Source organism: Triturus cristatus, chromosome 6 (genome assembly GCF_964204655.1).
Source record: "Triturus cristatus chromosome 6, aTriCri1.1, whole genome shotgun sequence".
In the NCBI taxonomy this organism is placed as follows: Eukaryota; Metazoa; Chordata; class Amphibia; order Caudata; family Salamandridae; genus Triturus; species Triturus cristatus.
Genome location: NC_140589.1, coordinates 1,469,838,122 through 1,469,864,245, shown reverse-complemented (window position 1 = coordinate 1,469,864,245; position 26,124 = coordinate 1,469,838,122). Strand labels below are relative to the sequence as shown.

At 43.1% G+C, this 26,124-nt stretch overlaps 1 protein-coding gene across 5 annotated transcripts in view; it reads right to left on the bottom strand.

The window, feature by feature from the left end:
- The window catches only part of WDPCP (WD repeat containing planar cell polarity effector), a 2,309,940-nt gene that overhangs the window by 265,456 nt on the left and 2,018,360 nt on the right, over positions 1 to 26,124 (bottom strand). The window lies entirely within an intron of this gene.

The window sequence follows — 26,124 nt, the reverse complement described above, 5'->3', positions numbered from 1 at the left end:
TAGACAGGCCATACCCCATACTCTGCCACAAAAGGGGTTTTACAAATTTGCTAAAATCACTGGTATTAACACCAACATTTTTCAGAAGGTTTGTGAATTTAGTGAACAGAAACCATACAGGCCAGCACCACACTTTTAAAAGTGTTCCGGCTCCAGTGCAGCTGATCATCTGCCACTGTTATGGGCAGATCAATATTTTTCCCACAGTCCAATAAAGACATTTTGAAGTGTGTGGTCAAGGATGCAAAGAGTATGCTATTTTGGTAATTTGTAGCACTGTGAAAGCATCTCTAATATTACATTAAAAAAATCGCCTCCGCCTTATATCCGTTAAAGTTAGGTGGGTCATGGAAGTTTGTTAGTCTAAAAACTGTGTCGTGGTTCTATAAAGTTTGGGATGCATTGGTTTATTGGACTAATTAGAACTTGTGCCGCATCAATCCCGCTTATAACCTCACATTATTTTTTTAAACTTGTTTTATTATTTTTGGGGTTTACAGGCATAATTCAATTTAAAGAGACTGTGTCACACAATTAATATTTTAAGTACACACACATTCTCTTGATATAGCTTCAGCTCGTATAGTATAATGTGTTTTGTGGTACAATATGGTTCTTCCTGTTCAGGCAAATCATCCTTATTTCTAAACCGCAACCTCTTCATATGGGTTCAAGACACGCCCCTCCCCTCACTTTGAAGTAATTCAAAAGTCTACACTGTTGCCCAATTTTCTATCAAGTTATAATAGACATAGCCTTTGACCACATGCTTGACACATACCATATCTGTTAAGTCACCCACATTTAGTGGATGTTACCCTCTTTTAACTGATATCCACCCATCTACAAAAAATGCCTCAAAAGACTTTAATACCTTGGACACCCTCCAAAAAGAGTTTGTACTTTATTCACCTGAACAGGATCACCCTGTTCAAGACTGTGCATGACCCACAATTGTTATCCAAGAGTTTGACAGGTATGCATTTACCAATGATAAAACACCTTCTGCCAGGCCCTATGGACAACCCTCCATAGTTTGCTAAAATACACTACACACATTCATGCGACGAGCACAATGGCATACAACCTTAGAGCCATGCATACAACACCAGAGTGAGTTAAACCACATCAAAGTGTGTAACACCTACATTCTATGTTGTTCAGCAATCTACAATGCCACAAAATCGATAAACATCCTTTACAAAGTTGCCTTTATAACGTGGGACCTTTGTCACAGTCTTTACCACGCAGGTAAGTACCACACAGCTACGTGCACTGCATAGATTATTATCTTTATCATTCATCCTTTACCATGTGGTACTTTACCACGCAAGTAATTTTTTTATTAAATAACATAATATTTTATGTAATTGTAAGAAAAAAAGATCAAAGTGCTTGTAGAGGTAAAGGGAGGTAAGGGTGATTTTGGGTGGGTAGAGATGAACAAGTTACTTACCTTCGGTAACGCTTTTTCTGGTGGATACAGTATCTGCCTGTGGATTCCTCACCTTGTGAATATCCCCTGTGCCAGCAACATTCGGAAACTTTTGTAGCTCTCCACGCCGACGAGGACGACGTCACAGAAGCACGGCTCCGCACGCGGCTCCACTGACGTCACTGGATCCATAAGAGGACCTCGTCGTCGTGATGACGTTAGTTCTGCCCTTTTTTCCGTGCCTTTGAAGGCACACGGACGGACTGACAGCAATATATATATACAGTATACACAGTATATAATACACAAAACAACACACCAGTGTGAAGATAATGCAGGAAGGCAAAAGAAATAACACACTTCCTTTGACAGTAATAAATACATTTTGAAACATCATCACTATTGTAGGTATACAAGGGTGGACAACGGGGAGGCGGGTGGGTCAGTGAGGAATCCACAGGCAGATACTGTATCCACCAGAAAACGCGTTACCGAAGGTAAGTAACTTGTTCTTCTGATGGATACATCTGCCAGTGGATTCCTCACCTTGTGAAAAGATTCCCACAGCAGTGCCACTCCCAGAGGAGGGTGTCCACCCTTCTATACCAAAAAGTCCTGAAGGACAGAACGAGCAAAGTGTCCATTCCTCCTCACCTCGGAATCCAAGCAGTAATGCTTTGCGAAAGTGTGGAGGGAGGCCCAAGTTGCCGTCCTACAAATGTCCTCCACAGGAACACCTCTAGACAAGGCAGATGTAGAAGACTTTGCCCTGGTAGAATGAGCCCTTATACCCTCTGGAGGTTCCTTACCGGCCAAAGAGTAACATATTTTGATGCACAAGATAATCCATCTGGAAAGGGTGCGCTTGTGCACCGCTCTGCCTTTCCTGCAGGCAACAAAGCCCACGAAGAGCTGGTCATCCACTCAAAAGTCCTTAGTCCTATCGAGGTAAAAGCTCACCGCCCTCTTAAGGTCCAAGCGGTGAAGCCGCTCCTCCTCCTTGGAAGGGTGAGGGGGAGGATAGAAGGTAGGAAGGGTAATGGAGTGCCCCATATGGAAAGGACCACCTTAGGCAGAAAAGCAGCCCTGGTCCTGAGTACCATTTTTTCAGCATGAATGGTCAAGAACGGGGGTTTTGAACTCAGTGCTCACATACCCTCCTAGCCGAGGTAATAGCAATGAGAAAAACTGTTTTGAAAGACAACAGCCTTAAGGGACACTTGTGCAAGGGCTCGAAAGGAGAACCCATTAGGTAAGTTAAGACAAGATTTAAATCCGATTGAGGCACAATAAAAGGAGTAGGCGGAAACTTGTTGGTAAGACCCTTAAGAAATCGTAATACAATAGGTGACTTAAATAAGGGCGGCTGATCCGGCAAGCAAAGGAATGCCGACGAAGCCGATAAATATACCTTTACAGTAGCTACAGCAAAGCCTTGCTGAGCAAGAGAAGGAGCAAACTGAAGGATGTTGGATAAACAAGCCCTCAAAGGGTCAATAGACTTCTCACCGCACCAAAGAACAAATTTAGACCACCTATAGAATAGATAGATTTAGTGGAATGACGTCTGGCAGACAATATTACATCTACCACATCAGGCGGGAGAGAAAAAGAATTCAGGTTGCCCCGTTCAATCTCCAGGCATGAAGGTGTAAGCTCTGGAGGTGGGGGTGTAGAACCTGCACCTCCGACTGCGAGAGGAGATCTGCCCTGAGAGGGAGACGGTGCGGAGGGCACGAGGAGAGGTGGAGAAGATCTGTATACCACACCCTTCTTGGCCAATCCGGGGCGATCAATATGACTTGGGCCTGGTCTTGGCGAATCTTCCTCAGAACCCGAGGAATCAAGGGTATGGGAGGAAACGCGTAAAGGAGATGTGAGTCTCATCTCAAATGAAACGCGTCCCCCAATGCTCCCTGCATCGGATACTGGAGACTGCAGAATGAAGAGCAGTGAGCATTCTCGTGAGTTTTCAAACAGTTCCACGTGAGGAGTTTCCCACGTCCGGAAGACGTGACGAACCACCTCTGGATGAAGCCTCCACTCATGGTCGGCAGAGAACTGCCGACTGAGACTGTCTGCACGCACGTTTAGAACTCCGGCCAGATGATTTGCCATCAGACAAATCTGATAATCCTGAACCCAGGACCAGAGACGCAGAGCCTCTCTGCAGAGACAATGCGACCCCACTCCTCCCTGCTTGTTGACATACCACATCGCGGTAGTGTTGTCCGTAACGACTTGAACCGACTGACCGTGATGGGAAGGGAGGAAGGCCTTGAGTGCCAAACGTATCGCCCGCAACTCCAAAAGGTTGATGTGAAGCAACCTTTCCTCTGGAGACCAAAGACCCTTGATCTCCATATCCCCCAGATGTGCACCCCAGCCTAAAGAGGATGCATCCGTTATCACTGTGGCCACCGATGGAGGTATATGGAAGGGCTTTCCTTGAGACAGATTGCCCTCCACGCTCCACCAAGACAGATCCGCTGCAGCTTCTCTGGAGATCCTCACAGACTCCCTGAGATCTCCGTTGTGCTGATACCACTGCCTGCGGAGGCACCACTGCAGCGCCCTCATGTGCCAGCGTGCATGGTTGACCAACAGAATGCAGGAAGCAAACAGACCGAGCAGACGAAGGACCTTCAGAACTGGAACGACCGCTCCATTGTAAAACAAGTGAATCATTTCCTGTATGTCGAGAATCCTTTGTGGATGTGGGAATGCTCGACACACAGTAGTGTCCAGTACCGCCCCTATGAACAGGTTGCGCTGAGAGGGCACCAGGTGAGATTTTGGCACGTTTATCGAAAAACCCAATTTGTACAACAGCTGGGTTGTAACCTGCAGATGATGAAGCACCTTCTCTGGCGACTCCGCTTTGATCAGCCAGTCGTCCAGATAGGGAAAAACTGGAATCCCCGATCTTCTGAGATGGGCTGCCACCACTGCCATGACCTTGGTGAAGACTCGAGGTGCAGTAGTAAGACCAAACGGAAGGTCCGCAAACTGATAATGTTGTGACCCTACCGTAAAACGGAGATACTTCCTGTGCGACTTCAGGATGGGGATGTGGAAATACGCATCCTGCAAGTCCATCGACACCATGCAGTCCTCCTGTTGCAGCGCTTGAAGAACCTGCGCAAGGGTAAGCCTCTTGAACTTCTCTTGCTTCAGAAAAAGGTTCAAGATCCTGAGGTCCAGAATTGGACGCAGCCTGCCATCCTTTTTCGGAATCAGGAAATACCGGGAGTGGCATCCCTGACCCCTCTCCTGCTCTGGAACCGCCTCTATCGCACCTTTTTTAGTAATGTAATGAATTCCTCCTGCAGGAGAAGAAGGTGGTCCTCCGAGCAAGCACCTTGGCAAGGAGGGTAATTCGGAGGGAATTCCCAAAAGGGAAGAGCGTACCCATTTTCTACAAGATCTAGAACTCAAAGGTCTGAAGTGACCGATTCCCAATCTTGTAGAAAATGGGTAAGTCAGCCCCCCACAGGACCAACATGATCCAGAATGGCGGATCTAGGGCTGCTTTGCAGTGGTGGGAGGGAGGGAGGAAGAGGAAGAGGAGGAGGAGAGCTGCCGACCTCGAGCACAACGTCTGATCCTGCCCCTATAGCTCTTATACAGGGTGTTCTGTTGCTGTTGTTGCTGCTGCTGCTGGGGCTGCCTGTAGGTCCAAAAGGACGACCTCCCAAAGCCTCTGTATCTCCTAAAAGAACCCCTAGGCTCTGTCTGCAGACCCAGAGATTTGGCCGTGGCTTTGCTTTCCTTAAATCTTTCTAATGCCGCATCAGCCTTTTTACCAAAAAGCCCAGAACCGTCAAAAGGCAAGTCCAGAAGTGTTGCCTGCACATCAGGGGAGAACTCAGATGATTTCAGCCACGCACTCCTCCTTGTGGCGACCGAGGAGCCCATAATTCTGGCGACAGAGTCCGCAGTGTCCAGGCCACTCTAGATAATCTGACGCGCAGCTGCCGGAGTGTCTGACAGCACTTCATTAAAGTTCTGCCTGTCCTCCTCAGATAACTTAGGAGCCAGCTGTTTAGCAGAATCCATGGGAGCGTGGATATAACGGCCCAAGAGACAGGTGGCATTTGTTGACTTTAAGGCCATGCTAGCCGAGGAGAAAACTTTCTTGGCCGATTGGTCAAGCTTTTTAGCGTCCCTGTCACTAGGGACCTGTGGAAAGGCATCGGAAGACCTGTTAGAGCAAGCAGCCTGAACCACCAGACTTTCCGGAGAAGGATGGGAAGTAAGAAAGTCTGGATCACCTGGAGCCGCCCTGTACCTTCTAGCCACAGTTTTAGAAACCGCAGGAGCTGAAAAGGGCTTTCGCCATACCTCCATGACTGGTTCAGTGAGGGCCTCGTTAAATGGTAGTAAAGGCTCTGTCACGGTGGAGGGAGAATGTAAAACCTCAGTAAGGATGTTAGGTTTGAATTCAGCAGTTGGCAGCTGTAAATCCAAAAGCTCAGCTGCTTTCCCAAGGACCGTGTGGTATGGAGCCACATCTTTAGAGGGAGTATCGGCTGGAGGAGTAATCTCCCACTCTGGTGACAAATCTAGGCCACTAGCCTCCTTCAATTCCTCAAACAAGTCATCAGACTACATTAGCTCACCCTCTTCCATCTCATCAACCTGGTACCTTTGCTCCTCCAGGACTCTTTGAGCTTCTCGCCTGGACCTAATCCTCAGGACCGGCATCGGCACTGCCGCAACCGACTCAGACGGCGCCGGAGCCGGCGTCGAACACGGATCCGGAGGAGCAGCCGGAGTTGAACGAGGTCGAGCTGGAGCCGGAGAAGATGGATGTGGCGTCGATGTCCTCGGCGCCGGAAAATGCCAAGATGGCGTCGCTGGGGAATAAGGCATAAATGGAGCCTGAGCGTAGGCTTTAAGAACCCCCAAATTAAAAGCCATTGGACCCATGGGACCCGAAGGTGCTCCAGAGGGGTACATTGCTCTTGTGAAGACGCCATACATTGCATTTAAATAATTCGATGGGTCTTGTCCCTGGAAAGGGGGGATAGGGCTCAGTTTGAGGCATAACCGGACTCGGGCCAACCCAGCGGAGTCGAAGACTCATCGGGAGCTGGCGTTTCATCAACTGCAACGGGAGAATGTGTCGGCGTCGGAGATGGAGCCGGAGCCGGAGAGTGCTCCGGTGAAGTCGCAGGCAAGGTCAGGCAAACAGGAGAAGCAGGATTTGAGACAGGAGAGGGAGAAAGATAGTCCTTACGATGTCGAGAAGGCGAAGTCGATCTCGGAGCCGCTTCCTTATCCGAACGGCGTCGAGAACCATGCCTCTTCTTCTTTTTATGCTTCTTGAACTTAGAAGCATGTCCCGACGTCGACTTCGACGCCGACCTCGATCTGGAGCGTCTTCGACCTCTCTTCTCTTTTTTCATCCTTGCTATAAACAACTTAGCTTCTCTTTCTTTTACGGCCTTAGTACTCATCTTTCGGCAGCAAGAGCATCCCTCGAAGTTGTGATCCGACGACAGGCACCAGACACAGTCCTCGTGCGGATCCGTGATGGACATGTGCTTACCGCACTCTCGACACGTCTTGAATCCGGACTTCTTCGTCGACATCTTTGAACAAGAAGCAAGAAGAAAGAGAAACACCAGCAGAAACACAAAGTAACTAGCCAAAACTACGGAGAGTCCCAGAAAACCGTTAGTGTCGACGGCGCGGAAAAAAGGGAACTGACGTCATCATGCCAACGAGGTCCTCTTATGGATCCAGTGACGTTAGTAGGAGCCACGTACGGAGCCCTGCTTCTGTGACGTCGTCCTCGTCGGCGTGGAGAGCTACAAAAGTTTCCGAATGTTGCTGGTGCAGGGGATATTCACAAGGTGAGAATCCACTGGCAGATGTATCCATCAGAAAAAGCGATGCAAGGGTAAATTAATTTAGAGTTAAGCAGAGGATAGAGGGAGACAATGGTAAGGGTATTTTGACAGTTATGGGGTAGGTAGAGGTAAAGGGGGTATGGGTCATTTTAGGGAATTAGGGGTGGGTACGAGTAAAGCAAATTATGGGTAATTCAAGGGTTATGGGGTGGGAACAGGTAAAGTGAAGCAAGGGAAGATTTAAGGTTTGGGGGTCCTGCCTCAAAATAAAAAGATATTTAAAAGAGTATATATATATATATATATATATATATATATATATATATATATATATATATATATATATATATATGTGTGTGTGCATATTTGAGTGTGTGTAAAACCGCACACTCAGATGTATATGTATGTACATATAATTCTACAGAAATATATAAAATGTGTGTCTATGTGGCAAGGGTCCATGACGTAATGCACTGCATTGTAAAGGGCAAAGCGCTGCATTACATATGTGGTAATAGCATCAATGGTAATGGCATGCGTTGTAAAGACATACAACCCACAAAACCTTCAGCGAATTTCTGGAGAAAACAAAAAATTCACCACTTATAAACATCCTTGTCACATATAGTTTATTCATAGCACTGCATTACAACTATTTAACATGGGCACATGCCCAGACATCTCCTGGTGGATAATCCACTGTCACTGGAATCTTTGCTTTTCTCAGAGAGATTTTGCAACAGGCTTTGGCTTTAAGCCACAACCTTCTCTGCAACATGCCTCTGCAACTAACATCAGGTTCAGTCAGCCATTACCTTCTTTAACATGAAGTACTTCTGCAAACTTCACCTGGTTTGTAAACAGTGCATCATATAACTTTGAACATGCACTCCCACATTTGCCTCAAGGGTGTAAGCTATTTCCTTTTTATCGGACCACACATGTACACGCAGTAACTCTATGCTGTGCAAGACTATGATGTTTTCAGTGACATAATCAATGATGTCATTTCAGATGTCATCAATGACCTCATTTAACATGTTATGCGCCATGTAATACGTGAGGTCTTAAGCAGTGTGAAGGTGTCATTTCTAGTTGGTTCACTGTACTAAATAACTGGCAAACTCTTTTAAATGTTAGTTCTTAGCTGATTTCAAAACATAACTTTAAACGTTGGTTTTTCTATTGAATTTCCCTTTTACGTTAAGTAAGAGATATATATATATATATATATATATATATATATATATATATATCAAACAAGACTCATATCTGGTCAGAGAAGAGAACAGCACTCCAAATCGAGGATCCTAATGTGATTTAATTTGAGAAACAAGAAAAAGTCAACGCATTTTGGTTGCCGACTTGGAACCTTGCTCTAGACAATGAGCGCCATTGTTTTACATACATATATAGTGTCACATGATGTGAAAGTGAAAACAAACATAGAAACAAAAGGAATCAGCACATTTCATTATGGCTGCCATCCATAAACATGTTCAAAACAGTAAAATCGAATGCAATTAATAATGCATGTTTAAAATCCCTTCTATTCAAACTGAATGTTCAATATTTGAAATACATGCAGCTAATTAAACTGCACATCGGCCAACTTGATTTAAATCCTTCAAAAGAAAGTGCTATGTATTACCATGCAAAATTCCATACATACATAGCGCTGGCTAGAGGAATCAGAGGTCTAGAGGCACATCAATCTATTATTCTTTTCAAATGTATAATGTCACGGAACCAGCGATATCATAATATGCTCCTTACATACAGCATAATATGTGCGTCTGCAACTTCTATGCATTGAGTGAAACTAAATACTTCATATTAGGTGTCAGCCTATTACATCTTATAAATCCCAAGTAGGTAATGGATTACAAGGATAAGACTGAAGGTATGCAAACCTTGACCTGCATAACCCCTGGAGTATAAATCCTCAGAGGGAAAGGGTCCCCAAGAGATCCCTTTAATAAACAGCTGGTTTCATTCAAAACCATAATACAACCACTTCCTACTACACTATCTCCTGTCACTGCACAATATTAATATGTAGCCTACTAAGGACTCTAAGTGAAAAATTATAGAATATAATAAAATGGAAAAATTAAGCTTAAGTGTTGCTAAAATGATTAAAATCAGTGAATCATATGTACAACAGCACAATGAGGATGTGCATGTAAAGGGCAGGCATTAATATAGACATGTATGTAGCTCCTTGTCCACATTAAAGTCATGTGGCTCTTTACTGCCTAGTTATAGAATAAAATGTGTGTCTAGCTTCCGGAGTTCTTTTTACCCGTCTTCCACCTTTTTTGTTTTGAGGAATTTGATCTATGCAACTATATTGTAAGTTGGCAGGGTCACTATGATGTACTTTCTCAAAATGACGTGCAGGGTAGCTGTGACTGTTATTTGTTATCCCTATGACGTGCTGCAATATGTGTTGGTGCACAGGTAAGGTGGTGCGACCCATATATCATTTTGCGCATGGACACTTGAGGATGTAAACAACAAAACTGGACTTGCACGTCAAGTTACCCCTAACTCAATTGTATTTTTCTTTAGACACTTAGATTTTCTATATGTAATCTGTGGGAGACTGGTTATTGTAGAACCTATAACAGGGTTTTCTCCAATGAGGTACCAGTGTTTTTGTAGGGTATGTTGGACCTTCATATGTTCAAGGTTATAGGTGGTAATAAATCTATGCGGTTGGTTTTGCTTTTTCTTTCTTTTGGATTTTTGAGAATTGGAAAGAGCGGTCTCTCTCTTGTGCTCTCTGTGATGGGGTTTCCATTATGATATGAGGGTATCCCCTCTGTTGGAAGCACTCCACCATTTGGGCCTCTACCAGATCATTCTCTTCATCTGTACTACAGATACATTTGGCTCTCTAGAATTCCTCAAAGGGGATACTCTTTATGAGAGGAATGGGGACGAAGCAACTGGCATGGAGAATTGTATTTCCCGGCGTGGAGAATTTTATTTTGCACCGTGGGTTTCCTGACTATGGTGGTTTCCAGTTTCTCTTTTCATACCTGTATCAATACATCCAGGAATTCTAGAGCCGTTTGGCTAGTTTTACCTGTGAATTTTAGGTTAAGGTCATTGTTGTTTAATTCAGTAAAACATTGGTTGGCCTCACCCACCGTGCCCTTCCATAGCACGATGAGGTAATCTATAAACCTGAGCCATAATGCAATATTTGTGGACGAATGTTCCATGGTGGTACCCCCGAGCACCTGCTCCGCTCACCAGCCCATGTGCAAATTAGCATAGCGGAGGGCGAAGCAGGTGCCCTTAACTGTGCCTCTCAACTGCTTGAATAGATTCATGAAGAGTCTCTTATGTTGGAAGTGAGTGTTGTAACTAATGTTAATGGAAATATGTCCACTCGCCAAAAGAGAACTAATGGAACTCCATTTTGGGCATGCCTGGGGGTTCAACAGGTCTTTATCAATCTTGGGGAGAAAATATTTAACTTGAGCTATTGGATGCTCTATTTTCAGGTATTCAAATTAATTTTGATCTATGAGATCAGGTCAAAGCCAGGTGAGTAGTTTGTTATGAAATTCTTTAAATATGCATTGTTAATTATTGGCGATTGGCTTCCTTGATATATGTGCGAATGTCCATTACAACAACATTCCCTCCTTTATAGAGTGCTTTTTTAATTAGACTATTGTCATTTTTCAGTTATTAAACTCTTTCCAATCTTGAATGGTCATGTGTATTTTTGGTATAGCAACACCTTTTTCTTTTATTGTTGGATAGAAGCTTATTATGGTAATTTGTTATCAACTCATGGAATAAAACCACTTTATTACCCATGGGGAGATGAAGGGAGAATTTACTCTTGCCTCTCAAATTGCTTTGGTTCGATACATCAGGTACAAGTCCCATTGGTTCCCATCTTTCAATTGCAGTGGATTAATTCTCTATTCTTTCCAGAAACAACAATTCTATTTCCAACAGTTCGTGTAACTCTGTACCTTTAAATTCCGACAGCTTACAAGTTGTTTCGTTTTTTTTGTCTTGTCGGATTCATTGCAAAGTGTTTCAGTTACTTTAACTTTCTCACACATTTATGCAGGTCAATTTTTAAATTAAGGTAATGCCAATGTGTCTGTGGGAAGAAGGTTACACCCTTGCTCAGAATATTGATTTGTCTTTCAGTGAGTACTTTAGATGAGATGTTGATAACCAGGGGTTTTTCCATATCTGAAGTGGATATCTGTTCTAATACCATGTGCGTGGTTTCTCCATTTACTCCTGATTTCCTTTTAGTCCTTTTTAGATGATTACCTGTCCCTGCATCTTGGTCATCAAGTAATTTGAACCAGTCTTAGCTCCTCTAAAAAAAGAATTCAGTTTAGTGCTTGGCCCCTCATCCGCAGAAGAGCCAGCTTCTGAACCTCCTTCTGTTTTAGTGAGAACTTTGTTCTTATTGAAAGTTCTGTTCAGTTGCTCATTGGTTCTTAAAGGTTTGTATCTCTGTGCAAAAGAGTGTAAATGCGACCATGCAGATACTCCAGATGATCTCTACTTAATTTCCTCACCTTTATCTCCTAAAGTTCACACTCATGTTAGTTAAGATTTTATTCCATTTACTTAATGCCTCTTTAACTTCATATTTGTCTTTTATCGGATCTAAATCTTTTAAAATGTATATATTCACGTAACCATGTGTGCAATCAGCACAGTGTACACACAACTATTCATTATGAATATCACATTTATCTGCAAATAGTTTCCTGCCTCTCAAACACATATATTCCTATACATTACATGGGAAGACTGAAAAAATACTTCCATTGTCTTTCAAAATATTGTGATTTAAAAATCTAGTAATGTAAAGTGACAGATGGGTTGGACAGTCTGAGGAAACAGATGGTTTTGTATGTAGACAAGGGATCTCTCATTCACTAGGTTTATTTTTTTTTAAACTATACCATGCCACTGGAATATGAAAGGGCCACCCTACCCCTCACAGATTAGAAAAAGAAGCTTCAAATCTGCTTTAACAATAAATAGTAAAATGAATTCCCATATTTGCATGTTTACTGCAGCCTGAATCATAGTAAAGAACACGAACAGCACATCTCCTGCTCAAGCAAAATGGTATCCATGTGTGGGTCATTTTTGCATCAACTCAGAACAAAGGCCCTCTAGAGCAAAGCTACAGTAGAACACTGAGGAATCAACTGACAAACTACAGCTGCATTAAGTAAATGTTCACTCAATATGACAGAATGTTTACTCATGGATGAGGAGGTTATTCATGGATGAATAGAAAATGTACCCCACTTCATCTATCTTTACCACTCTTCATACCTTTCATGGTTTTCCCCTCAAATAAAGTGCATCAAACAATAGGAACACTTAGTTTTTTTGACATGTTGAAAATAACTTAAAATTGACCACAATTGATAATATTAGTGTAGCATCACCATCAAATAATCGGGACTAAAAGCCATTATCTTCTTTTTTTAATATGCAACCAATTATACATTTCAATGTTTTCTAGTCACCAAAACACAACTATTTCTTTTAGTACCAAGGAATATTATTAAGGTATATCTTTTCCCCTTTGTACTCAAAGATAAGTTTAGCACTGCCAAAAGACTAGAAAGGAAGCCACTGGAGAGACCAAATATGTTTTTATTTCTGATTTCAGAGAATTTTGTATTTGACTAAATACATTGCATTTTATTTACCTGCAACTGAGAAGTCTTGATATATCCAAATAATGTAATTGTACCACCCGAAGGACCTTTGATAAATGTCATCCAAAAACGCACACTCATTTATTAAATACTTTAATAAACTGACAGCCGGTTGTCTCAGTAAAGTCTTAATATTCTCAAACATTACATCTCTTAATACTTTCTCCATGAAGTCACAAATAATAAGAGAGTGGCTAAGGGTCAAATAATGGCTGGTATAGGTCTTCTGCTCCAACATTCAAATGTCTCTTTATATTTCTCCGTTATATTCAGAACATGCTACCCACATTGGAAGGAATATTTTAATAGTCTTACAGCCCTTCTGCCTTTGGCCATACAAGTTGGTAGTTAAATGCCTTCACTCTAATTATAAGCCTGAGCCGTACTTGGTTTCAGAGCTTTTTTTTGCAACTAGTATAGCCCTCGGCACTGGGCTGTAAGGCTGTATCATAACATTGGAATGTTAAGAACGCCATGGAACACAATGGAATGGTGTGAAGAAATGGATGGCTGACCTTGTGGTCCAACATTCTGAAATTTGTCTTTCTGTTTCCCTCTTTTTAACTTAGAGCGTTGTACCCTAAATGAGGGGAAAGTTCTAATAGCATTATAGCCTTCTGCCTTGGACTATAGTTGTTAAAGGTGCTCTCCCTCGTTATAGGCCTGAGAAGCGCTTGGTTTCAGGGCTTTTAACTCCCAGTATAGCCCTCAGCATGAGACATAAGGCTGTGTCAAACTGCCACTATCGGAGACCAAAGATCCTTCTTTCAGACCTCTGACCCTTATGTTATTACATTCTCCACAATAAAACCAGTGCCATTGATTTGTCTCCTAAGGAGTCAGGGGATCAATTAATTTATTTGCGGGTAGTGTTCCTGAAAACAGTTATTTTCTTTATTTGTCCCCCCCAAAAAAATTAGCCACTGAAACTCCTCTTTAGTCCCTGTAATTGGTAATTTCACATCACTTAGGTCAGTCATTATTTCTTAAATATTCAACAAATGCTGTCTCATCAGTCTCGGACGTATATGCCACCTTCTGCCTCCATTGATTTTATTTTTTTGCCCTTTTAATGATACTTAAGAGGGCTGCTGCCCAATGTTTTGATTCAGTACATCACTCACTAACTATTTAAAAAGCACATCATACAGTCAAAGTAGGGCCTAGGGAGGATCTCAGCCTTTAGCCGACCATTGCTTCAGGTGACAACTGTGGAATCCCTTCCAAATACAGGTTTGCTCAATCAGCAGCCTCCTTAATTGAAAAATTACTCTAAGCCCTGCACCCATGGCAGCAAATAAACTAGATCTAATTCTGACTAGCATTTGAAGTCCAAACTAAAATAATGGCCAAGTGAGCAATTATCACCACAGTCGATCTGGAAAATGCATTCCCTATTTGATAGGTTATAAAGTCCTTGATATTGAAGAAACAAAACTCCTGAGTAAAGGTCTTAATTTTTATCCCACACAGAGTGGAGATTTTGCAAATGTCCATGTTGATCTTTTTAAATTCACTAGAATTTTAAAACTTGAAGACTTTTTTTTCCAACAGACCGCCGGAACATGAAAGACCTGCACCCTCTAGGGGTGAGAGTACGCATACGATCGCAGATGTACGTAATGTCCAGTGCCTCTTGTCCATCGGTGAGGAGGAATGCTCTGACATTCCTGCCTTACTGAGGGAACGTGATAGTATCTAGGATGTATCAGGTGACAGTGGGCTACGCCCGAAATCCAAATTCATACCCACCTGTGGATATCATCCTAACATTGATGCCTTCCACAAGAAGGTAAAGGAGGATCTACACAGGTTGGAAAGCCCTAACAAATACAGACCTTGCACAAAAATGAACCTAACATATCCAGAGCGACAGGCGTTACGACGACTCAGGGGAGACCCTGATATTGTTATACGTGAAGCCGACAAAGGCAGCAATGTTGTCGTCATGAACCGTCTTGATTACTTAAAAGAAATCAATCGACAACTTAGCGATACCAAGTGCTATAAGGAAATCAAGGACAATCCCATTCCAAGCATCACAAATAAAATCAATGCGATGCTATGTGAATGGAAAGACACTTGTCTGATTACGGACGACAAATACAGATACCTACGGGTGGACTGTCCCTCTTAGCCATGTATATATATTCTACCAAAAATACATAAAGGGGGACAGTTCCCCCCGGGTAGACTAATAATATCAGCGGTGGGCTGACCCACTGAAAAGTTGTCTGAGTATGTTGACTTAAAGTTACAAAAATATGTCCTGGGCCTTCCATCTTACATTAGAGATAGCAAGGATATATTGGTCAAACTAAAGGATTTTGAATGGTCGGAGGAACTGATCTTTGTTACGCTTGACGTGGATAGTTTATATACTTGTATCAACAGGAAATATGGTGTTATGGCTGCACGTTCCTTCCTGGATAGGGAGGACGCAGAACTTTATGCCCATAATGAAATGATTGTTCAGATGATTGACCTCATACTGTTGAATCATTTCTTTTTGTTCGGCAACCGCTGGTTCCAGCAGATCAATGGGACCGCGATGGGCTCCAGGTTTGCTCCCTCTTATGCCTGCCTCTTCATAGGGTGGTACGAAAGGGAGCACGCCTGGGCCAGATGTGCCTCCCTCTGGACTAAATACATCCTGTACTGGGGGAGGTACATTGATGATGTAATATGTTTGTGGTCAGGGTCTATTGAACACTTGGAACAGTACTTTGCCTATCTGACCAGCAATGCTTTCAATGTTAAGTTTACTATGTCCTACCATAAGGAAAGCATCAACTTCTTGGACATAAGATTTTACATTGAACATGGCACCATTCAGAGTACTTTATACCGGAAGGAGACATCGTGGAACTCTGTACTACATGCGTCGAGTGTGCATGCGAGTTCTGTCTTTAAGAATATACCCTTTGGGGAACTGACCTGCGTCAGGAGGAACTGTAGTGATCAAGCGAGTTTTCGTACAAATGTTATGGAGACTAAAAAAAAGATTCCTCAAACGAGGCTATAATGCTGAAATCTTGGCTAAGGCTGAGGCTAGAATATGCATGATTGACAGGGATGCCACTTTATGTGATAAACCATCTAAAAGGGAATCACGACAGAATATGGTCAAAGCAAGGTTTATTACACTTTATACCATGCACAGTGATAGGGATAAAATCTTTAATGTGTTTCGCAAAAATTGGCACTTGTTAACTGTGATCCCTGGATTGAAAGAACATATAGGTGACACTACATGTAGGAGGGGTACATCTTTACGGAATCAGTTATGTCCAAGTTATGTAACAGCACCTTCCAGTGGAACCTGGCTTCCCACCATACCAAAAGGTTTATTCACCTGTGGAACCTGTAATGTTTGTGCTATGGGTAAGAACAAAACCCTATCTTTTTCCTACAACAACGATAGAACACATGTTATTGATCAGTTAAGTAATTGCAATACCACACATGTTGTCTATGTTCTTGGGTGCAAATGTGGAAAGATCTACTTAGGCAGTGCTATACGCCCTTTGAAACTTCGCATCCAGGAACATCGCAGGGCGATCATTGATAGAGATACCAGATTACTGAACATTATAACACAGTAAACCCAGGAGACCATACATTCTGGTTTCATACCATTGAACATGTCCTTCCAAACCAGAGGGGCGGTAATAGGGAACTACTGCTGAGACATGGATCTGTTGTTTACAATCTATACAGTTTGGTCACAACACTGATGATGAAATGCACTACTTTCTGTGATTATGTACGTTGGGAAAGCCCACTATGTGCTCAATTGGGCACGTTGGTTACTGGAAAAGGGAAGGCCCGTTGGGCAATCTACATGGTACCTTCTATCCATGATTCTCTATATGTCTGTTATCTACTCAATGCTTTACCTCCCTCTGTCCACTTTGACATAAGGGGTACCTAACTGGCGTTTGTAAATATGTTCTCTGCTTGCGGTGTTTCGTCGCGAGTTCTGAAAAGCCTTCACCACCTGTATAGTAAATGTTGTCACCATTTAGACATATCTGGATTGTTGTTTGGAATTGTTAATATTCTTTCTCTAGTCTTTTCTGATTTTGTTGTAGGCCTAGCTTACATATGCAATAGCTCAGTATACATTTCTCTTTCACATCTGGACTTGTTATCCTTCGCTTTTAATTGAGTTGTTATTATTCACTGTATTAGGGTCACCGCTGCTGTATTGGCATGCTTTTGTATTTTTGTTATCAGTCGGATACATCCAGATTATTACTAGGAACTTTTTACATCTGTTTTCTCCGATTCTTCCCGAGTTTGCTGTGGACCACGTCTATACTTGCAAAAGTTCAGTATACATTGTTCATTCACATACGCTTTTTGGCAGCTTTCGTTCTTAAATTGAATTGTTATTAATTTCCTTATTATGATCCCAACCGCTGGAACATATGTTTACCTATGCACCAAGTAATTTGGCTCATTAGCCTTTCCAATATGGCGCCCAGGAAGCAGGTGCAGTCTATGACGAATTGCGAGACTGCCTATATACGGGAGCGTTCTGTTATGGTCACTGTTTGACTATTTTATGCTTGTGTTCAGTTTTTGAAATAGACTCGCGTTCTTATGTCGTTGTAACCCCCGTTGTTTTGTGGCACTTAGTGTGATCCATTTCTCATCTACTTAATATATCGGCACAATAGCCGTTCCAACATGGCGCCCTTGGAGCATGCGCAGCCCATGATTTTTATCGACACTTATGAATGTGTGAGTTCTCAGCCGTCCTCACCGGTAAAATCATTCCCGGTGTTAACTTCAACTGAGATTCTAACTTTCAGCTACGCTCACATTCCCATATTTTGATGTTTGAGGTCGGATCACCTATGTTAGGTAATTCAATTTTGATTCTTAAGCATGGCGTCGGTATCTGTCAGGAGAATTTGTTCTCTGACTCAATCTGGGACCCGTATTGACATCACACGCATACGGCGTGTCCCATCTCCGCTAATTTAAAAATGCCGGGAACCCTTTTGGGTGCTTGCTGCTCCTTTTCACTGCTGGTTCGGGCTGATCTATGGCCGCCGCAACACGAGGCTCTTTTGGTAAGTGCCCTGGGAGGGTGAGAATTGCGTTACGATTAATCGGATTGCAAGTGGGACTGGGAGTGTTTCTCCGTGTACAGTGTATCTTGTGGTGGGGACATTTGGAGATTGGTTTGTTTTATAACTCTGGGGTGACATGGGTCAGTATCGCGGTGCCTCATACGATGGGGGCTTTTGATGACTGGTCTGCATGTTTGTACAAATCTATGGCTGTACGTGTTAATTCCACGACCATGCCCTGTTTAGAAATCCATTTGTTTGATACTGGGAACAAGGAAGACCGTTTCATTTTTTGCTCGCAGTATGCCTGCATGCAGGGAAATATCGAATATTGTAAACGGTGGAGATCATAAAATATGAACAGATATGCGGAAGGCTGAATCTTGAGCATAGGGCCATCAATACTGTTTGGGCATTGGGACATACATTGGATAAGTCACCTTCTGATTATGACAGATGTATTGCACATGGACGGTTTGAGTTATTTGTGACCTGTCTCATTGCAGATTGTATCGACTGAAGTGGATTATGACTTCATTCGTCCTGGGGTTTCGCCGGTAGCCATATACTACTGCTTTCAGTTCCCCAAGAACTACTTCTGTTTCAGGTGGGATTTCCAGATCATATTGATATTTTTTAGTGTTATATCTCTCTAATGTCCTCTGTTGATACACATTTTTTCACTAATAACAGCGTGATATACTTTTTCAGACGATAGTGGGCGGATGCCACTCGTCATTAATTATATCATTCCTGCGCATGTGGACACGTGACCGCAGTTATAAGTAAGCGGAATTCACCCGTGGAAATCCATTATACTCTCTGTTTTAGATCTTTATAAAAACACAAGTTCTTTTTTATTATGCACCTTGGATACACTAAACAAGTTGCTTCTGTGTTATATATTTACACCCTTTAAGATTTGTGTGGCCGGACCCTTATGATCTTTTAACTACGTAGAACTCCGTCAGATACCTGTGAGGGAGCTATCACAGCTAATCGATATCAGTCGGAATATTGTGCCGACACTGTTTAGGTGAGATTTAATTAACAATGTACACAATACTTTATGTGAACTTCTCTGCATAGATCGGAGTATGGCCTTTGGCCATTTATGTACAATATAGATTTTGGCCCCCTTTATTTAAACCAACTCGAGATTTAAGGAGCACTTTTATTCAAATTGAATCTAGGGACATTTACAGGCTCCGGCCGGAACAGATCTTACATTGTCTGTATCGTTGGGCTGACCATCGCCTTGACACTTAAAGTGGCACCTGTTTTACACAGAAATCTCCTGGTGAGAGTATATATATATATATATTCGTTTTATTATATTCATATTCTGCCTCTGCCCTGTTTTTCCTCTTTTTCTTATGGTTTGGATATTTTGGACTGGACATATACGTCATAACTATGATAAATAAAAAGTGTCAATTGAATCTGATTGGCACTCTCCTTTCTCTTCATCACCCTTTTTTCCTCCTTTTCCCTTTTTTTTCCTTCTTCTTTTTCCTCTTTTTTCTTCCCCTGTTTTCCTCTTTCTTTTTTCCCTCTTTTTTTCCCCTTATTTTTCAGTTTTTTTCCTCTTTCTCTCCCCCTCCCTTCCCTTTCGTCTTTTTTCTTTTCTTTGTTGTGTTTGGGTTAAACCTCACAGACTTGAGATTATTGCATTGTGATGTTCTACTTTATGGGTATTTACCCAGAAGTTATTGGTGTGGCTTTTTCCTTCCCGATGCATATATATTTTATTCCGATTTTGTATATGTATGTGTATATATGTATATTAATTTTTGGGTGTCTGTTTATTTATATATGTACGATTATGTCACAATTGATAAATAAACCTATATATCCAATTACACACAATATGCTGTGGCTATAGTGATGGCTTGTCACATCTAATAGGGTTTTAGACAATGTCTTTGTTAACTGATTGTGAATCTTGTCCTTTATGGTCATATTAGGTTTTAGTGCCATATGGTATTATAGTATGTGTGTTCTTTGACTTATATATATATATATATATATATATAATCATGTGAATTTAATGTATATTTGTTTGTATTTGGTCTTATGTATTCTGTATGTGGTTATTTATGCATTGTTTTATGTTGATTTCAGGCCTGATGAAGTTCCTATAAAAGGAACGAAACGCTTTGGCTGTTGTCCTGATGTTTTAACCTAAAGAAGAATAAAGAAATTTACCGTTATCGGCAATGGGACGGATTGCCATTTCAAAAATGGTGATGCTCAGCTGGCTTCTATATTTTTTTGTAAATCTACCCCTAGTAGTCCCACAAGCTGTATTCAGAACATTAGATGTACTTCTCCTGGAGCTTATATGGGGGAAAGGCCGGCGTAGGGTTAGCCTCAAGAAACTGCAGCTGGAGCCCCACAAAGGCGGTTTGGGGGTTCCAGACTTAAGGGCCTACTATTATGCATGCCAACTGCAGTGGTTATCCTTCTGGACAGCAGGCAGAAACCTGCAGGAAATAGGCTACGGACCCCGGGACTTAGAGAGCAGATCCCTCCACAGATTATTGTTCCCCAAAATTAAACTCCCGTCGAAGGGACCTCCCTTACTAACAACCGCACTTCATTGTTGGAAGAAAGCCCTACAATATACCTCGGGGGCGACCCCGTATGCGCTGAATATCCCGTTATTAGGCATACCACTTCCTGGGGGAGGACTAATGAAGGTACGACTACAGGACTGGGTGGAGGCTGGAGTGGAGGAGGTTGGATCGCTCTTTGGGGATGGCACACTACTAGATCATGATATGTTTGTGCAAGCCACAGGTGCAACAGATCGCCATTATCTACTATACGCTGCAATTGCCCACTACACTAGAGAGACATGGGCACCCCAGCGCATTGAACCGCAACAACATGAGCTAGTACACTTGCTTTACTACATGGGGGAGGGAGGCCACCTAGTGAAATGGCTATTAGGGTGCAAGCATCTATCACACTCACTGAACTCCGAGCAAAGTCGGCAGAAGCCACAAACACGGATATAACTGACAAGGCCTGGGCGAGTAGCCTTGAACATCCCAAACGGGAATCCCGTAACGCCCAACTTAAATGTATACAAACTATGGTGCTACATAGGTCCTATTTAACCCCAAAGAGAATACAGCGCATGTTTCCCGAGGCCCACAACCGTTGCCCCTGAGGCAGGGCAGAGGAAGCGGGCTTTATCCATATGTTGTGGGCTTGCCCCGGCCTCGGTGCTTACTGGGGTGGGGTTCGAAGAGCACTCGAAGAGACCACACATTTAACGATTCATGACAACACTGTGGAATGCCTGCTGGGTCTCCGCAAACGTACCAGCGCCCTAAGGGTCCAGTTGCGCTTCCTCGACCTAGCTCTTATCTTAGCCATAAGAGAGATTACCATGAGATGGAAATCTCCTAGATGCCCCCTGTTAATAATGTGGCAGGAGGATACGATCCGATGGTGTGGGGCCGAGAGTACGGCAATTAGACATGAGGAGGCGAGAGCACTACGGAAATACCCCAACTCCCTGGAATGGGACAGCATACTAGAAGATTTTAGAAAGTTGGATTTTACACCTGGACCCGTCACTCCTACTCCATAATGTAACCATACTACTACATTACACATGTCACAGACTCGCCAGGGCCATTTCTGAACCCAGACAGCATGCCACCAACAATTGGTTGCAAAGTGACCTGGACAGATGTATGGTACTAGGCTGAATGCTACAACAACAAAAAAGACAGGCCAGGAGGGAGGGTGGGGGGAGGGAAAGGGAATGTTCTAGTTAAAAGTAATAGTTCAAATTGCATTTCAAAATGTAATTGCTCCAGGCAATGACTTTGTACTCCATAAGCACGCGTTGTACATGTGCAAAGAATCCATCACGTTGTATTGTTATTCACGCTCAGGCGTAGTACCCTACAAATTAGAATTATTTGGCTTAGATGACACATTAAAACAAAAAAAATGAAAATTCCGTAAATGTACCAAGTAATAACATTGTAAACACTTTCTGGTGCTCAATAAAGTTTGTTTAAAAAAAAAAAGAAGAATAAAGAAATTTGACTAGAACATATTGGCTAATGTGACTTCATCCCTGGTGCTACCTCCATTTTTCTTCAATTGATATGTTATGTTGTTACGATTGATTAGTATAGACGAAGCTGCTCACTGCCACAAGTGCTGCAGGAATAAGTAACTATATGGAACAAATGTAAAATGATCCTAGCTCAACAAGCAAGCCAGAGGAGATCAGTTAAAAATTTGGATTAAAGACTTTTTTTTTTAAAGGCCCCATTTGGATTTTTCTAGAGAAAGGTTCTTCTGCTGTTCTAAATGGCTAAAAGAAAGTTATACTATATTCGAGCCACTTGAACCAATAATGCCCTACCCACAGTCTTTACCTTGTAATATCTCTTGGGTTTAGGCTCAGTAAGCAATGCTGAGTGAAAAGTCCAAGACTGCTCAAGCGATGCAAATAGCTAGAAGGCCTGGCTCAATAAGCTCTGGGGACAAGTGTAAGAGCCCTAAACTGAAACCGTTCAATCACAGGTACCCATTGTAACTGATTATAGAGCAGTTAGATTCTGCTTTTATGTTTTAAGAAACGGCTCACGCATAACACTACCATTAAAAGCTGTATGAAAAGAATACTAAGAATATTCTCAGACAAGTTACATTTTGTGGTCGGTGGGCAGAAGTAAGTGAAGTTCCAGACCAGCCTCAATTGGTTACTGGATGCGAAATGATGTCACAACTCCTAATTGGTGGATCTTTTCTTTCAGAATAAACTTAATGAAGACTTCCTACAAAACTGCAGCTCTTCACACACTTCCTCTTGACCACATTATTTTCAAAGAAATCCAGCAGTATGGCAGACATGAAGACTTATCACAATGTGATATTTATGCATTATTTTATTTTGCGTTCAATTTTATACAAAATATATACCACACATGCAATCATTTTTAAGTTTCTCAGTTTGGTGCGGGGGAAGCAAAACTTAGAAAACCAAGCAAAGAAATATGGCTCCTTGACTGAGAAAGACGAGTGCTTGCTCTAGAAACTATCCTCCTACTCACAATTCAAATGCTGTAAAAAGCTAACAAGTACCAGTAAGGATGTTTTTAAATACACGGTTCTGAAGAGCAAATCCCCCAGGCCCAGCAAGAACCTGGCTAGAGAATCTGTCCTGAAGCCCTGTCAAATCCGATTGGGTTGGCTATCGGGTGTCTTGAGCATGGTCAGGCAATTCCAATGACAAGAAGTAAATATTAGTCCCCAGGCAGCCAAAACATGGCGAGTATGTTCCTGGGATATCAATGGTCTGGCCAGCAAGCTGGATGACTCAAAAACTCTGCTCTACTTGCGCTCCTTCCAAGTGGTGCTACTTCAGGAGACACAGGTGCACGGCTCTTTGCTGTTTGAGGGCTTCACTAACTTTTTGACCCCTGCGACCAAAGCCCATAAACATAGACACTGCAAGGGGGGTCTTGCAATCCACATATCAGTAGCTAATGGAATAGAAGTAAAAGAGATTGGGGGCCTCACGGATGGTTTGCAACTTGTGGAAATGGTCCTGAAGTCACCAGAAGGCTTCTCTCCAACAATTATCACAGTGAACGCATACATTCATCCAAGCAAAAAAACGAGGTCGGAGCTTTCAGTAAGCTTGACTGATAGGATCATGAGACTAAAAAGTGAGAGAGATGACACCCAATTCATAGTTTCGGGAAACTTCAATATGTGGCTCATGGGTTACCTGCCCCAAATAAAATCTTGACAGCACAAGATACACTTTGGGTTATACCGCACCAAGAAAGAAAGAAACCTCCGGCACAAAAAAGACAAAAGGGGGCAGTTACTGCTACGTGATTTAGGCCATCTTGGCCGCCTTCATGTTCTAAACGGTCTCATTGCCCGAGATAAGCTGCCTGGGCTGCCATATCATTCCAAAACAGGGGCATCCCTGATCAATTATACCCTGCTGAACCTCCCCCTAATGCAGTAAGTAATCTCATTTGGACTTGGCGAGAGACTAGACAGTGACCACTGTCCTCAGGAGATAGCTCTGTTAATTACCTTTGGAGAACACGAGGCTCCTGCCGATCGGGCAATATCATGTTACACAATTAACAACAAGCGGTTTAAATGCATGCCCACTTCTTTACAACCCTTGTCCATGATGCTCAGCAAACATTGCAAGCGGTGAAGGTGGGGAGACGAAGACCCTTGAGCAATTGGAAAAAATTCACTGTTGAATTTGCTGGTCACTACACCAAACCAGTATCTGTCCGAAGGTAGGGCTCTGGCCGTAAGGGCCCCTATCAACACGCCTGGGAGGGGAAACAAAAAGGTGTGCCAATCAAGTCTGGAGGGAACTTAGGAGAGCGTTGTGCGACCTGGGGTTATGCTAGAAACTCAGGAAAGCCCTAAACAAATCAAAGTGGGAGTGAGTTCCTGAGAACTTGCAACAACTCCATCTGGGCGAAACTGTTTTGCGTCAGTAGGAGAAAAAACTCAGCAAGCTTCTGGAGGATAGTTAATGGCATCAACAGCTCTGTGGCAAACTCAAACATCTTTGAATCTTCCCAGGTGCACTTTTTATCGGGCATTTTAATTTGGGGCGCACAGTCTATTCAATGAGAGATATCCCCGTGCCCAATGATTTTGGGTGCGGAATGCGGAAGCTTAAAATCTTGGCTGAGGCTCAGCTACACAGCGCTGATGAAGACAAGGAGCCTGCAAGGTGCAGCCGGGAGGCTACTTAATGTACCGTGGCTATCCGACATACAGGCCCCAGTAATGCCAAGCCACCGAGGAACAGATGGGCCCCCACTGAGTACCCACTGCTCAACAGTCCCGACGACTCTAGGAATACAAAGCTTTCAATTACCCCACGGGCCATACAGTGACAAATTTCCAAGGGGTGCGAAGAAAGGGCCCTGGGTCCAAACAGGGTCCCATAGGCGATCTACAAGAAAGAGCCCGCCTACTGGGCAGAACAATTATCCTTACTGTTTATTTCATTGCAGGCTGTAATTGAGCCCCCACTTGATGGCACGGTTTTACTATCTCTCCCATATACAAAAGGGAGAGGAAGGAAACCCAGAAAATTATCGTCTAGTGGCCTTAATAGACAATGAGGTCAAATGCTTACAGGGACCTTGTTAGAAGAATTACAGCTACGGGCAGAAGAAAACACCATAATCCCTTTGAATCAAACCGTCTTTACTAGCACACAGGGACAACAACTAACATCATGGGCCTCTCCTTGCTGAATGACTGTGCAGCTATATTTATAGCCGATGTACCTATGCTTTATAGACTACAAACTGCCTTTGACAGGGTTGACTGGGGGAAACTATGGAAAAAACTGGCAGAATGGAAAATCCCCGCCAGACTCCTAAGGGCAATACAAATGCTTCATACAAACGTGGATTTGTGTTAAAGTGGGGGATGGCTCCCACCTGTCCAGGGTCATTCCAACAACGCAAGGCTTAAAGCAGGGATGTGTGCTGGCTCTGACCCTTTTCAATCTGTTCCCTGCTGATCTCCCTCCGACCCTAACAAACGTAAACTGCCACACCCTAAACTTGGGTGGTATTCAACTTTCCAAACCATTCTATGCAGACCACCTAGTGCTAGTCAGCAGGACCAAGGTGGGGCTGCAACTTAGATGCCACTCTGGTATACTCCATGAACAATGGTCTCACTAAAAACATGAAAAAGCCCAAAAAACGGGGCGTGGCCAGCAGCATGGCGGAGTAGACGTGCTCCACGAGAGCTCAGCTGGCCCCGCTTGTGATCCTGCTCATATCCTGGGTCTTTTCGCCGTTGGGACGGCTGTTTCAGTGACTGAGTACCGGCGCGAGACACCGGTGCCGCCGCGGCAAACTCCGAGCCCACCCTGCCTGAGCCCTGGGAGGTTACTGGCGCCCGGGATGGGGAAGCGACCGCATTCAAGATGGCGGCGCCGAAATATGGTGGATGACCCGGACCCGAAA